This window comes from Lycium ferocissimum, chromosome 1 (assembly GCF_029784015.1).
Source record: "Lycium ferocissimum isolate CSIRO_LF1 chromosome 1, AGI_CSIRO_Lferr_CH_V1, whole genome shotgun sequence".
Lineage (NCBI taxonomy): Eukaryota > Viridiplantae > Streptophyta > Magnoliopsida > Solanales > Solanaceae > Lycium > Lycium ferocissimum.
This window is the reverse complement of record NC_081342.1, coordinates 70,293,347-70,304,347: the sequence shown is the minus strand read 5'-3', so window position 1 is coordinate 70,304,347 and position 11,001 is coordinate 70,293,347.

The following is an 11,001-nucleotide window of genomic DNA, read 5'->3' as shown; positions in this document are numbered from 1 at the left end:
TCTTGTAATGGATTGTTCTGTATTAGTTTCAATATGCCCGTTGAAAATAAAAAATAAAAAAGTGGATAGAAAATCCAAAGAGAGAGAAGAAAATTCAAGAAAAAAAAAAAAAAACTTAAATTTCAAAAGGTTTTTTTTTTTTTTTTTTTTGAAATGGGGCAAAAGAGTTGCGAAAAAGTTCGGAAGATTAAAGTATGTCTCACCATGGTCCTTTCCTCTCCACATCTTGCTCCTCTAGGAGCGAACCAAATTGGTGTTACACCTCAAAATTTTTTGCGTCATTTGCGTTGTAAGTAAACTAATGTAAGCTCGGAGAGATCATGGAACCCTTATAGGGTTAAGGAATACTTTTAACAAGTGCTAAGCAAGTGTCTAAAGGTTTCGAGATCAAGCGAATCGAAGAAATTAAGTTTGTCGAAATTTTGGAAAAACTTAGCAGAATTTTGGACAGGAAATTCTGGTCCAATTGAGGGAGGTGTATCTCCTAGAATATGAGGAGTTATGGAATGTATAACCTATGTAAATTGAAGTTCATTGAGTCTAGTTTCCAATGCAACAAACCGTTCGTCGATATGGCATCGGGATCGAAAGTTATGGGCGTTTCAAGATAGGCTACCAGATGGCTTCTCCACGGGCCACATTTTGAAAGTCGGTGAAAGGGTATAAATACCTCATTATTCCCCTTTTTTCATCATTTACACTTCTTTTAAGCTCTAGAAACATCCATATACTTTTCCTAAACACTTATAGCCCCCTAGATTAAGAATTCAACAAGATTACACCGAGCTAGTTCATGAAAAGTGATTGTTCTTGCTTCTACACTACTAAAAAATGAGTAATTTGCGGAGGTTAAAGTTACAATTCGCGGAGGTTTAGCCTCAGCTAGTTGCTAGAGGAAGCTAAAACCTTCGTGAATTGTAACTTTAAACCTCCGCAAATTACCCATCCTTTTGTAGTATTACTTGATGTTGTGGTGAGTTTGGTCTTGAAGAAAGTTGGTGTGGCTAAAGTTCTTCAAGTATAAGGTATGTTCTTCATCTTGATTTTGATATTGAGTTATTTTTTGGAGGATTTTAATGGTTTAAAGTAAAGGAAAACATAGTGTAAAGGTCGTAGTTTGATATGTTAGTTGTTGATATCTAATTTTCACCTCATAAAACGCGTATTCTAATTTTCAAATTTTCCAAGTCCAAGACGGAGTAAGGAGGCCTTTTTAAAAATTTTAAAATTCAAAAATCCCGAGAAATTTGCAAAAAATTGACGATTACAAGAAATTACGAGTTATTTATTTTCATAAATATAATTCAAAAGAAAATACATATCCTGCTCCGTCAAACTCGGGAAAATTGTTAGTTAAGACGACGTATGAATTACGGCTCATTTTGACCGCATTTTTTTACATTTTTAAGTAATGTCCGGAACTATATCAATATTAGGCTCGTTTTGAAACTAATTTTCTAAATTTGCGAATTTTAAAATTTTAATTAGCCTAAATAACTATTTTTACTTAGTAATACGCGTATTTATAATATATAGTTTCTAATTGATTTAAATTAGGGAGGGGGTCTTTATTTTTATTTTTTTAAAACTCAAAAGGGTCATTGTGTTAAAAAAAAAAAAAAAAAAGGGTGTGAAGTTTGTTAAAACAAACTTCACACCCCCACATTTTATTTCATTTTCACCCGACTCCCTCGTATCCTTCACGATGGCGATTTGCGATTTTTTTAAGGATTTCCTTAACCGTGTCTTATTCATGGCGATTCGAGGTCTTTCTTGGCCAATTTCTTGAGGGGTTTTACTCTTAAGCATGGTTACTTATGATTTCCAGATTTATTTTCATTCGAATTTCGTATTTATGCCTAAATTGAATCATGCTAGTTTTGTTACTCGGATTCTTTTATGTGTTTATGGTTGCCATGGGCAAGGCCTTGAGCCTTGGCCATGTTGCGTGCGCGTATCCGTTAAAATAAAGAATCTAAGGGAAACTTCTAGATATTTCACGACTAAGGTTTGAATTTGGGGATTTTATCCTTAACTTGTACTATTTGGTACAATTGTACCGTTAGAGTGACACAAAATTTGCTATATTCGTACTATCTTGGTATTTCTGATTTTTATTATATTTTTCGTGAATTTTAGGGTACAATTAGTTGTCACTTTTTGTTATCTTATCTATTAAAAATTCGAATCTCGGGGGTAGATACAAAAATGCGGGGGTTTTGGGGGGAAATTACTGTTTTGATATATTTTTTCCCTATCATTTTTTACTACCCACTAACAGGGATTTTATAAATAGAAAGTTTTGTTCATTATAGAAGGAAATTTGGGTACCACAAAGAAAAATACTAAGTATACTAGCCTATATATCACTATATTCCTACAATACACCTCGGATATACTATAATATACAATATACAATACTAATATACTTAACTATATAACCTACACTACTAAAAAGACAAATGATTTTTAGAAAAAGCTGGCAAAGGGTTTAAGGTCTTGGTTGGTTTGATGCTTTGATCGATCTCCTTTGATCTTTTGGTTGCCCCGTGAGAAAGGTACTAACTTATTCTAGCCTTCTTATATTCATTATTTCAATTTGTTTAGTGCATTGTTTGCCTTTATGTGATTCTGAAATTTTTAAGGTTTCATTTAAAGAACTTAATGTTGTGTTTATTCATATGTGATTGTTTCTTTGATCTATTGGTGCAAGTCATGTTTGGCTACGCATTTCTTTGAGGTTCTAAGGTTACTGTGTTACAATGAGGAAGGATAAGAGCGCCCTTAAATGTTAACTAGTGGGTTTAATGTAAAAAAATGAAGTTTAAAATGAAGTAGGTATTAGTTTGGTTTTTTTTTTTTTTTTTTTGGTGTTGTGTTGTTTTGGTTTACTGTTTCATTTGTGGTTTTGAGGCTTGGGTGTCATCTTATCATTTTGGAACTACTTGAACATTTGTTGTGTGATTCTTGTACAGCCATAGTCTTGTTTTGTTTGCATTAAGCCCATTTCAATTTTGTTGATTGGTACTAGACCACTTGACTTGATTTATAGGTAGTTATCTTCGCTTATCATATAGAAGCTGTGTGAAATCTTGAAAACCAGCTTGTGTTCTCATGTTTATTGATAATAATTGGGACTTATTATAGAAGACATCTTAAAAAGACCCTAAAAAATAGTAACTGATCTTTTGAATGAAAATTGGCCCTGAAAATGACTTTAAGTCTCATCTGTGTTTTAGAAATTGCTTGTTTGAGCATATTCTTGAGATTTTTGATATATGTCATCTATCTGAACTACTTGTGTGAAGATCTCTAAGATCAATTTTGACTTAAAAAACCATCTTGAAACATTGAAATGTATTACTTGTCCTATATAGTTAAATATACTTGAGTTAAAATAAGTTTAAGTATTTATCTTCCCTTGAAGTTGTACATTTGAGTATAATTTTGAAGATTGTGATCTTTACTTCTCTCTAAGACTTATATGAACCCTTCCCCCACATAGCGATCAGTTCGGATTTAAAATGACCTTGAAGATGCGAAATATGATGTTTTGTTTTTGTATTGTTTACATATATTGAACTAGAAGGTATATAGGTCTTTGGTTTGTGTTTTATCTATGAACTTGTTCTGTCCTTTAAAGATTTATTCTTTTTCAAAGATTTGCAAAAATAGCTTTCAAGTCCCTAAACCAATTATACTGTCTATAAAATCTTATGAACTTTTAAAAGGTTTTAAACCTCTGATTCTTCTATTCTTCACTAAATGAATGTTAAGACAACAAGAAGAGGATTTGTATGTTTATATGACTGTTTGGGTTCACTTGTATACATTTTGTCATTTTTAGACCTTGCTAAGCACTTGAAAAGGTAAAAATCATTTACTCAATTTGCTTTGTGGATCCTGAAATTGTTAAGCGTGGATTTGGAGCCTCAAGCCCAGGAATTTGTTCAAAATAAGAACTTGATGAATCTGTAACTTGTCTTGTTGATCTGTTTAGAATGGTTTATATGTTGTTTGGTCTTATATGTGTGCCAATCACTTGTCCAGATTACAGTGTAACATCCCCTGCTGAGGTTGCCTTGATTAATTAGACTTTAAATACCCTTGCCTGCTTGATCATATAGAAGTTAAAGATGCATAGAACTAAAACTGAACCTAAAAGGGTGCCTGAGACTAAGTATAGTGATAATTCAGGTCCTCCTTTCCTTCTTTTTCTATGTGATTGTTCTTGGAACTTGGATACACTGTTCCTTACTTATTGTTTGTTCATACTGTTCCTGAATACACCATCACTTGACCTAGGAGAAGTAGGATGTACCTTCCTTGTTTGCCATATAGTACTGCGAGCCATTTTTGCCTGCGTTAGTAGTGTGCTTGCTACGGACTATACACAGGTTATGTTTGAAGTTATTTAATCATGCTAAGTTCTTGGGAATTAGTTTATGACTAAACTTTCCTTTAAGGGTTTACTTAAATTGTTTACAGCTTGTGATACTTATTATAACTTGGGTTTGTGCCATGACTTGCACCCTAGCTTAAGACTGGACCCTTGGTCAAAACTTCCCTTCTAAAATCATACCATGAACCTGTTAAAATTGGACTTTGTTAAATGGAATGCTAACTGAAACTAAAATGGCTTTGAGGAGGCAGATATAGCACTTGTATACTTGTGCCCCTCTTGTAGGTTGTGTAGCAAGTCGTATTTTTTCCGATTCGTATTTGCACTTGCCTCATTTAAAAAGGAAGTGTCTCGAGGAAGTATGGTTGTGAACCGTACCGGAAAAAAGGAAAAAATATACTTCAACTTAATGGTACTCTAAATGGACTTGTTTTGGTCGCCACCTAATTTTAGGAAATTAGGAAAAAATCGAGTCGAAAAGGGTTCATTTAAAACAATTATTTTATAATTATTTTAAAAGAAACCTAATCTACACGAGAGTCTAAGTAAGGGTTTTGGTGATCCCAGGAAAGGTGTTAGGCGCCCGTGGTATTAAGGATCCGCTCAATTGCAGTTTACCTATGGGTTCTAATAATATGTTTATATAGATATTAGTTAGTTTGTGATAAAATAGTTTCTGTTTAATATTTCCGCAAATAAATTTTAGTCATTTATGCAAAAAGCGCAATTCAAGAATCAAAAGTGGTAAAATTTTGCTCAAAATTGGGCGTTTAAGGTGTCGGACAAGAACACTTAGGCTAATACCCGAAGCTCTTAGCCTGAGTAGGACCCTACGTAAGTCCACCCAAAAATAGTTTTGAAAATATATGTATATATATTTTTAGTACAAAAATAGTTTTTAACAAAAATAATTTTTAGGCATACTATTATAAATAATATACTATATAGTCCATTTTTATTCTTGTGTTTTGGTCAAGTTTCAGTCAAATTTTATTTTTTATTTTGAGTCTAAATAGCCACAGTTAGTCCCACAAGTTTAGTCCAAACCAGTTCATACGTTTCAAGTCCTTATGCTTCGTGAACATCCAAATCAGTCCTAGGCTTCAGGTTGAGCAGGACTAAGATGGAGTACATGGAGTGCAAGTTCAGTGGTGTAACGTAAGAGACAGATGTGGAAGTAAAGATCGAGGCGCAAGCTATACCCAAAAGAGAAAGTTTCAAGTATATTGGGTCTGTAATACAAGGGGATGGGGAGATTAACGAGGATATAGCACATCGGATTGGTGCAGGATGGATGAAATGGAGGCTCGCCTCTGGGTTGCTTTGTGATAAGAAGTTATCGCCTAGGCTGAAAGGTAAGTTCTACAAAGTGGTGGTTAGACTAGCTTTATTTTATGGGGCAGAATGTTGGCCTATCAAGAACGTTCACGTCCAGAAGATGAAAGTAGCGGAGATGCGGTTGCTCAGGTGGATGTGTGGTCATACTAGGTAGGATATGATTAGGTATGAAGATATACGGGACAAGGTTAGGGTGGCATCCGTGACGGACAAGATGAGGGAGGCGAGACTAAGATGGTTCGGGCATGTGAAGAGGATGAGTGATGATGCACCAGTTAGGAGGTGCGAGAGATTAGTGGTCGCAGGAGTTAGAAGAGGTAGAGGTAGACCGAAGAAGAACCGGGGGGGGGAGGTGATTAGGCAACGGGGACATGGCACACTTAGGTTGACGAGAGGATATGACCTTAGATAGGAAGATTTGGAGGTCGAGGATTAGGATAGAAAGTTAGTAAGTAGTTGATTTTCATTGCTCTGAGCTTTCCATCTCTTCTTCTTCTCTTTCTTAGTAGTTATATTTTTTTATTTTGGTACCGTGTAGATCATTATCCTTATGTGTGTATGACTGTGTTACCTTATTTATCCGTTATCTTTATATTTTCACGTCTTATTTATAACTTACATTTCTGCATTTGACTATGTTCTATTTAGCCAAGGGTCTATCGGAAACAACCTCTCTACCCTATAAAGGTAGAGGTAAGGTCTGCATATATCTTACCCTCTCCAGACCCCACTATGTGGGACTACACTGGTTATGTTGTTGTTATTGGTCGTCGCAGTCCAAATCATATCAAGTTAATCCGTTTCAAGTTATAAGTCTTATAAAAGTTTATGTAGTTTCAAAAATAAAATCGGGTTTTAGGCAACTTTAAACATGGGGTAACCTTAAGGTTCCCAATTGATAGATAAATACACAAGTATAAAATTTAAATGTGTAAATAAATAAGGAGGTAGGTGTTATGCCCTATTTTGAACGGGTCTAAGATACTTTTCAACTTCACAGTTCTTCTAACTGGCTTTAAAACAGTTAGAGTCGCCACCTTATTTTTTAGGAAAATCGGGAAGCCTATATTTATTTGTGTGTCTACTCCATTTTAGTCCACAAAACCCATGAGATTCTAGATAAGGGTTTTATTTATCCTGAGGGGAAAGTATTAAAGCATCCCCCAGCCCACTGTCCGAAGGCACGGTCTTTAAACTTAGTTTAGCGAACACTAGAGGGGTTATCTATACATTTGTCATTATTTTACCTGTTTTCAAAATGCTGTGATTTCATTAAAAGCTACACTAGGTGATTATATGCTAAGTATATACAGTGTATAAAAAAATGTGTTTATACCAAGTATCAGGTATTTATAAAGAATGTATATCGATAGGAATGTACAAAGGAGTGTAAAGAAAATATACCTCATTTGACAGTAGTGTGTTTGTTAGCAAAATGAGTATATATCTATTGGCACAAAAGATATATCAGTTGGTGTAAATAATGTATACAATAATATAGAAGATGTATAATATATATATATATATATATATATATATATATATATGTATACACGAAGCATGGGTTTTGTGCTCCGTATCTAAAATTTTATTATATTCGTGTTTGATATGAAAATTTATTAATACTTTTTAAAAGAGAAGACTTGTTTAAAAGAAAACTATTTTCCCTTTGAGATAAAATAATAGCAATATTTTAACGTTGATACTTTTAATTTTAATTCGATTAATTAAAGGTGTAAAATACTTATTATTTTTTTATCAAATTTTGATTTGGATAATTCTAATTCAAATTATTAAATTAATTTTATATGTTTAAAACGAAACAAAGTAGAATTTGATTTTCTATTTAAACGAAGAAATGCTATTTTTTAATTTTTGGTAAATATTCTAAGTTTAGTTCATTTTACTTGTCATGTTGTCTTTTGCATGATTTTTTAGGAAACGTGAATTAGAATTATAATTTGACTAATTTACCTTATTCATTATTTGATCTCCATTTGATATTAATCTCTTTTCACATTTATTAGAGTAAGAATAAAAATGAAAAAGTAATTAAATTCTATCTTATTTTAAAATATAAATATTTTAAGTATATTTATTTTAGCAATCATAACAAATAAATGACATGGCGAAATAACAAATACAGTAATTAAATAGCTAGATTAGATCTCAAGCTAATATAAGAAAAGAAAAGAAATTGTATGTATTTGCCTACTAAACCTTTTGAAGAAAAACAATAATATGGGGTCCTATTTTTTTTGCGCAGTAATTTAATTTCTACTAAGCCCCACTAATGAGTTAATACGCATGTAACAATGAATCCACTATTATGACTTGATGGGGATACTTTCTAATTACATGAATATTGTTTGTTTTTTTTATATATGTGCACTTTTTTTTTTTTTTTTTTGACATTGCACGTTTTTTTTTTTCATGAGTTTGGAGAGGGTGGGGTTCACCTTTTTTTTATGAGTTGTGGGGTTCACCTTTTTTTTATGAGTTTGGAGAGGGTGGGGTCCACTTTTTTCCTTTTTTTTTTTTTTAAACTATATAGAAGCATTTTTTTTTTAAGAGTGACTGACGACGAAGCGTGGAGTAAACAAGTGCTTCTATATAGTAGAAAAATAGAAATATAATAAAGTATTTCTATCTACTTTTTAAAAGAGTTGGTAATATAAAATATAAAATGTCATTTTTTTACCCTTAAATAAAAAAGTGGGTGGGACGCAATGTGATTTTTTTGCCCTTAAATAAAAAAGTGGGACCAAAGGACGGACGACGATCGCTTTATATAAGTAAAGTAATATATATATATATATATATATATATATATATATATATATAATATATATTGTTCAAAACACGATTAATATAACATTGTAGTTTGTGCTCGTATCCAAAACTTTATTATATTAGTGTTTGCTACGAATACAAAGTTAGCAAAAATTTATTAATAGACTTATTTAAAAGGAAACCATTTCCTCTCTTTAAGATATAAAACAATAGAATATTTAGCATCAGTTGATACTTTGAATTTTAATTCGATTAATTTAAAGGTGTAAAATATTCTATTGTTAATGTATGTAGATTGAGCCTAAACAATACCTATTATTTCTTATCAAAGTTTGATTTGGATAATTCTAATTCAAATTATTATATTAATTTTACATGTTTAAAATGAAACAAAGTAGAAATTTGATTTTCTATTTAAATGAAGAACTATTATTTTTTAATTTTTGGTAAATATTTTTGGTTTAACTCATTTTACTTGTCATGTTTTCTTTTGCACGATTTTTTAAGGAAACGTCAATTAGAATTATAATTTCACTAATTTACCTTATTAATTATTTGATCTCCATTTAATATTATTTTTTCTTTTATGACATTAATCTCTTTTCACATTTATTAGAGTAAGGAAAAATGAAAAAGTAATTAAATTCTATCTTATTTTAATATATAAGTATTTTAAGTATGTTGTTGTATAATAATTTCATTTGCTCCCACTAATGGATTGATACGTATGTGGCAATGAATCCATCATTATTGATTTAATGAGATACTTTGGAAATTACATAAATATTGTTTGATTTTTTAATATGGGATGCACTTTTTTTTTTGGTATTGTTTATTTTTTTAATATGGGATTCATTTTTTTTTTATATTGCTTGATTTTGTTAATATGGGGTCCACTTTTTTTCCGTGAGTTTGGAGATGGTGGGTTTCTTTTTTTTTTTTTTTTTTTTATGGGATTCATTTTTTTTATATTGCTTGATTTTGTTAATATGGGGTCCACTTTTTTTTCCCGTGAGTTTGGAGATGGTGGGTTCCACTTTTTTTTTCTTCTTTTTTTTATTTTAATGTTGGTTGGTGTTTAGTTGGGGCCCACATTTTTTTTTTAATATTGGTTGATGTTTAGTTGGGGCCCGCACTTTTTTTTTTTTTTTAGTGGAAAACGGACGACGAAGCATGGGTGCACACCCATGCTTCTATATAGTTTAAAAATAAGAGCCGTTCAAATCGTGTGATCTTAAATTAAAAATGTATTTAATGCATCAAAATGTTATTTGAATGCTATGATCTTAGAATTACAAAGTTAGTAAGTTACCGAATATAAAAGATGCATTAATTTTTTCTTGACATACTAAAGATATTAAGAGGTCGTTTGGCAGGAGGTATTAGAAGAAAAAATAAGGTCTTTTTGTCACTATTTTAGCGACAACGGCCCAAATGGGATAAATTCATATGACTATTTAGGTCAAATTTAATATTTTATGCTTACTTAATGTCATTTCTATCTTTCCTTCTCAAAGTTTATCTTAATTTAAAATTATACAATAGATGTTATGGTGATTTTTACATAAGTGTGGCCAAATTTAAATCAAATTGATGTGATAATTTAACAACTCTCATTCAGTATCATTCTTACACACCCTACGAAACGACCCCTGAGGCACCTAGCTTGACTAAAAGAAATCACCTAGAAGAAGGGAATATTATAAGAACCAATTACATTACGTGTAAACTAGAAAGGACGCTTACAGTGCACTTGTTGGGAAAAAAAACTATGGGCCTTTGGCTGTATATCCTGTGGTTTTGGAGCATGGGTTACGATCGATCGTGGAAATACATTTCCGCCCGCATTATTGTATATATCTTATTCATGATCCTTTATTTGAGGGGTGGAATTGGTATTTGATTTATTATATATTTTCCACGTTCACAATGATGGGGTGTAGGGTGGATTGGTTAAGGGTGTCAAGTGGGCTGGGCCGGGCCGGGCCGGGCCATTTAAACGTGGGCCACAAGGGGCCGGTGAGGGGCGGCCGGGCGTAAGTTAAGTGGGCCGGCCGGGGGCCGGAACGGGAGAGGGAAAGGGTGTGCCCGGCCCACCTCGGATAGGGGCTACACCTCGGGCTAACTGGGCCCGTTAGTGGGCCGGGCCGGGTTTTCGTTAGTGGGCCGGGTCGGGTTTTAGTTAGTGGGCCGAGCCGGATTTTAATTATTTTTAAAAAAAATTCTAATACTAAAATTTATTAAGTTTGATACTTTAAAATCTAGTTGTTGTCAACTTTATTTTAACCATCAAGTTCCTTAAATTATACGTTGGCCACTCTATTTTCAATCTATAAATATCATTCATTCTTCTCCACATTATCTCACAATTCCCTACTCTCTCTTTCTCTAAATTTCCTACTCATCTAAATGGGAACTAAATGGGAACAATGCACATGAGTTTTGATACTAAATCAAGTTCTTAATTT